A 5,662-nucleotide genomic window follows, 5' to 3' on the forward strand; every position below is an offset into this window, starting at 1 on the left:
GTCCCTCCCACAACACATGGGAATTATGGGAGCTACAAATCAAGATGAGATTTGGGTGGGGACACAGCCAAACCATATCATCCCTGAACAATACAGCTTCTCCACTTCCGGAAAATTCATGTTCTTCGGGTGCTTAAAACACTATGATTCACTGCATTTTGCCTGAAAGGTGATTGAAACACTCATAAGACATTATCAGAAAAAAACTAGTTCAATTTGGAAAAATAATACATGGATTGTTATAGAAATTCAAAGGAATGCATGAATTGGACTGAGAAAACACAGTCACAGTAAGAGACCCTCCTCTAGCTCAGCAGCTAAGATTTCTGTTTCCATGTCATTAGCTAACATGCTCTAAATAATTTTAATTGTTCATATAGATCAGTAACTGAAGCTTTACAAAGCCCTACATGAAAGCTTGTTTTTCCATAAGTAAGTGCAGGCTTCAAATTAAAAATTCATTCAAAGTTACCAGATGAATTGCCCACTGAAGTAAATACTTGAAATTATCAGAGTATCAAATAAAAATATGTTTAAGTTCACTTTTTTAAAAAAAAAAATCTATAAAATGTTGCTAACAAAGTAATTTTTAGTTTTCATTTTTAAATTGTCAGTGCTTTTTTCCAGACACCATTCATCCCTGAAAAAAATCATATTTTGGTCTATAATTGCAAAAATTATTTTTCATGGGTAGTTTCATATTTCTAAATGTCACTGCATTTTAATTTTTGTAATTCTATCAATTTCATTTCTGGAGTTCTTCCCTGCCACCTCAGCTGAGCTCACATGCCCACTGGTAGGTGCTGTAGGATTTCCTCTCACAATTATAGCCTTAAGTTATTAATGTTTAAGAGAGGGAAAGAGAGAGGAGGATTCTTATAAACGGCTCTGAGCATCTACTGAGGATGATAAGACTTTAACTAAAATCAACTTGGCTCTTGAGAACACATTTCTCTTTGACGACTGAAACATCTAACCTTGTCATTCAAGTTAAACTCAATTGCTACCATTTTAAAATGTAGCGACTCAGTATTAAACTCCGTCAATTCAAGCCTCTGTTCCTCAGCTCCTTTCTCCCTGGGAATGGTTTTTACTGGTGGGTGGGTTTGCAGCACTGTCCTGGCACCAGGTGTAAGAGGCAGCTGGAGTTGGCATCCACAACTGACTTCCTCCAAACTCAATCAAGTTTGCCTTAGGTTCACTAGCTCTGTCCCAGAATGCTGCAACCCACCTCCAGTAGGAAAAGAGGACATAGAATGAAGGGATTGGGAAAATCTAAGTGGCTTTTCTCTGCTCTACCTCATACACAGTGAGGTCTAGTGTATTAGTCCATTTTCATACTGCCATGAAGAAATACCAGAGACTGGGTAGTTTATAAAGAAAAAGAGGTTTAATGGACTCACAGTTCCACATGGCTGGGGAGGCCTCACAATCATGGCTCAAGATGAAGGAGGAGAAAAGGGACATCTTTATGGCAACAGGCAAGAGTGTGTGTGCAAAAAAACTATCCTTTATAAAACCATCAGATCTCATGAAACTTAATTCACTATCATGAGAACATCATGGGAAAAAACCAGCCCTCATGATTCAATTACCTCCCACAACCCGTGAGGACTATGGGAGCTACAGTTCAAGATGAGATTTGGGTGGGAACACAGCCAAACATATCATCTATGGACACCTTAGCTATACAGTCTCCGATGCCATGTTGGACATTCTTGGGTCAAGACTAACAAAGTGTAGTCAACAAAGCCGGGGAAAGAGGTATCTTCAGTACACACTAGCAACCAAACCATGTCTACTTTCTCTCCAAATCTCCTCCTCACTCCCGCTGGATAGACTTTTATCTCCTTTCTTTCACTATGGTATAATTTACATATAGTGTATGAACAATTCGATTAGTTTTAACAAATGTATACACTTTCGTAACCTAGTCTTATCAAGATATAGAATATTCTATCACACCAGAAATTTTTCTTATGCTTCCCAACCCCCCGTCAATTACCACTCCTAGGCAAACACTTTTCTGATTTCTATCATCACAGATTAATTTTGTGTGTGCCAGAATTTCATATAAACGAAATCATGCAGGGTGTGCTATTTAGGGTCTGGCTTCATCCACACAGCATCATGTTTTTGAGATGCATGCATGTGGCACTACTAGTAATTTATTCCATTATATTGCACTGTATGAAATTTTTTTCCAATTTCTCCCTTCCATCTTTATTGATTCTCAAGATGTTGCACAGAAAACTCTTTGGGGGCTAGAAGAGCAGTAATCGCATCACACTGTTTCCAGGACTTCCAAGTTTCAAAAGCAAATCATTAAAAAAAAAAAATAGAGCTCCTGATTTGAGTTAGATACAGGGACAAAAAAGTAGCACATACTTGAAGGTTACATGGTCTACAAATGGTGGCAATATTTTCCTTGGGAGAGTAGTTCTGTTGGTATGTATTTTTTAAATACTCAAAAGGCTCAACCTCAAGCAGTAATAAACACAAGCAAAAGTGATTTAACCCTTAAAATACTCAGAAAAACCTCTCTGTACATACAAGTAAAAGAATATGTAACACTTTCACTCAAAAAAAATTATAATAATAAAGGATTTGTTCATATATGTAGCTGAAATCTGCTGTTCCAACCCAAATGTCCCCAGTAAAGAAGGGAGTCACAGACATAGGTGACTACTGTGGTTTTCTTACAGCCTTTTTGTACTGGGACACTATCACCACCACAAATTTATCCCTCTGGTTATATTTTTAAATTTTTTTAAATTTTTTTCTTCCTTTTTTGTGTTTTGTTTTTTTTTGCAGCATGCCAAATCCTTTCACATATGTGATGGCCTTCAACAATCTGTCTTTAAGTTTTTCTTTGCTTGAATATTCTGGAAGTAAAAGCACATTAAAGCAAGTAGGAGATGTGTAGGTAACCTTTCTGTGTCTGGGCCATTTTTGACTAGAATCATCACTAATTTTCCTAGTCCTCCCACAGGTGCTCTGTCTGTGCCCATTGTAAACTGCAAGAAGAGTCTTTTCTGTTCAGCCGTAAATGAATGAATGATTTCCCAGAACTCCCTCATCAGAACGGAGTCCCTGGTATAGCCACCGTCATATTCCGTAGTTTCTTCTAGTGCTTGGAAATCTAGATTCTGGCTTCCACATATAAGCAATTCAATTTCTTCTGGTCTGAGTAAGTACTTTAAGGGAGATTCATTGGACACCATATGAAAACCTCTCCAAAAAGCCTTGAACTGTTTTTCTACTGATTGAGAATGTAGTCAGAATAAAGACTGACAAATTTCTTCCTGTTTTCATTTGTAATTGGAATTTTATCACCATTTTCCTTTAATTCATACATCATTGGGTCACCAAAAAGATCTGTGATACCTGGAAAGTGATCATCATGTCATCTTTCGCATTCCCTTCATACTCCAATAAATCTTTTAAACTCTGATATAAAACTGGGTGACAGTCTCCCAAGGGATAAAAGGTTCCTTTTTTCCCCATTACCTTCCTGTAGACAACCATGGGAAAACGTAAACCCAGTATACAGTTATTGTAAATAGCCAGACCCAGTACTATGCCAATCAGAGTAAACCAACCCTCAGTTTGAAAAGATGGATTAGCCGGGTGCGGTGGCTCACGCCTGTAATCCCAGCACTTTGGGAGGCCAAGGCAGATGGATCATGAGGTCAGGAGATCAAGACCATCCTGGTTAACATGGTGAAACCCTGTCTCTACTAAAAATACAAAAATTAGCCAGGTGTGGTGGCACACACCTGTAGTCCCAGCTACTCAGGAGGCTGAGGCAGGAGAATGGCGTGAACCCGGGAGGTGGAGCTTGCAGTGAGCAGAGATCATGCCACTGCACTCCAGTCTGGGTGACAGAGCGAGACTCCATCTCAAAAAAAAAAAAAAAAAAAAAAAAAAAAAGAGAGAAAGGAAAGAAGATGGATTAAACCAAAACAATTTTCTGTAAGTTCATCGTATGTGAACATACCAATATCTGGATTGAAGATTTCCTCCACAACCAGCTGAAAAAATTATTTGGAAACACCTCCCTCACCTTGTTCTCCTTCAAATTCCAGAAAGAACTGCTTCAAGTCCGCTGGATTTTCCAGTGATCATCTCTAGCTGAATAACTGCATCATCTATGATACGGTCACATCTAACAATGAGTCTCAAATATGGATTCAACTGCTGTCCTTGAACTAAGCTATAGAGAACAGTGATTCTTCGTTCACTATACATGCGAATTTTATTGTCATAATATAATCCCAAATTCTTTGTGACAGCATACACTAAAAGGGGTATGTCATAAAAGAGAATTTGTTGTTTCTACTTTGAAAACAGTATAATCTTAATGCATTTCTAGAACCTCCTTCAGTGGTTCATTAATAAACTCTTCAAAAGGAATAAGGGATTTTTGACAATCCAGGGTTTTAACACCAAGTTCATTTTCCAGGGGGTCCACTCAAGGACCTTTCTTGTTTCTTCTCTCTTCTTCCAAAAGCTCCTGAAGTGTCAGCTCACTGGACTCAGGGATGGGCTCATCATCATCTTCCTCACTGTGATTTGTGTCCACTTCCCCACCCACTACTATTTGCATAGTAAACCATTTTCAAGCACTTCGAAGCAGCAACAATGGCATCATCATCATTCACTAGATTTCGACTGTGAAATTCATTGCTTATGACTTTGTAAGTAGTAAGTTGCTGAAATGTCTCCATCATTCTCCGAATCTGGTCTGCATTGTATTTAGACCACAGTCTGATCAGTTTTCCTTGGGCTGCAAGGGGTAGCTTGCTCATTGCTTTGCAAAATAATGGCAAAGCCATTTCCAGATATTCGAGACTGTGGAGATTTCTGTTCTCCATTACTATAATGAACAAATTCAGATAATTAGGATCTTGAGAGTATATGTTGTGATACATCAAGTCACATTCCACGTTAGGTGACAAACATACAAGTGCATTGAGAAACGCAGTTTCAATTTTTTCTTTAGACAGCAATCTGGTGTAGACCCTTCTAATGGCATCAATATCCACAGACACATCATCAGGGCCTAAGTTTTGCAAATTGTTGTCTCCCTGTGAGCTATCACCTGTGCTTGAGGAAGATGCTTCTGAGTCTTCTTCCATAGCAGCGGCAGAACATGCAGCTTTTTCCTTTTCATTTTCATCCTTGTCTTCATCCTTTGCTTGAAGAGACTTCAGTTCTTCCTTGGTGTGTTGTTTAGCTTTCCAGAAGCTCTCTACCAATGCCTCAGCACAAGAAAAAACTCTTCCAATAACACAATTACGGGGGAATAATCCTCTCTTTCTCTACATAATTCAGTAATTTCATATACCTTCTCTTCTGTTGAGTACGTCACATCTTTAAAATCTATATGAAAATTTTACAGTTAGGCCGGGCACGATGGCTCATGCTTGTAATCCCAGCACTTTGGGAGGCCGAGGTGGGCGGATCACGAGGTCAGGAGATCGAGACCACGGTGAAACCCCGTCTCTACTAAAAAATACAAAAAATTAGCCGGGCGTGGTGGTGGGCGCCTGTAGTCCCAGCTACTCAGAGAGGCTGAGGCAGGAGAATGGCGTGAACCCAGGAGGCGGAGCTTGCAGTGAGCCAAGATTGCGCCACTGCACTCCAGCCTGGGCGACAG

General features: G+C 39.3%; 1 pseudogene; it reads right to left on the bottom strand.

The window, feature by feature from the left end:
* Positions 1-1,655: 1,655 nt before the first annotated feature.
* Positions 1,656-5,394, bottom strand: LOC100596745 (annotated as a pseudogene).
* Positions 5,395-5,662: the final 268 nt, after the last annotated feature.

This window comes from Nomascus leucogenys, chromosome 25, assembly GCF_006542625.1.
Source record: "Nomascus leucogenys isolate Asia chromosome 25, Asia_NLE_v1, whole genome shotgun sequence".
Taxonomy (NCBI): Eukaryota; Metazoa; Chordata; class Mammalia; order Primates; family Hylobatidae; genus Nomascus; species Nomascus leucogenys.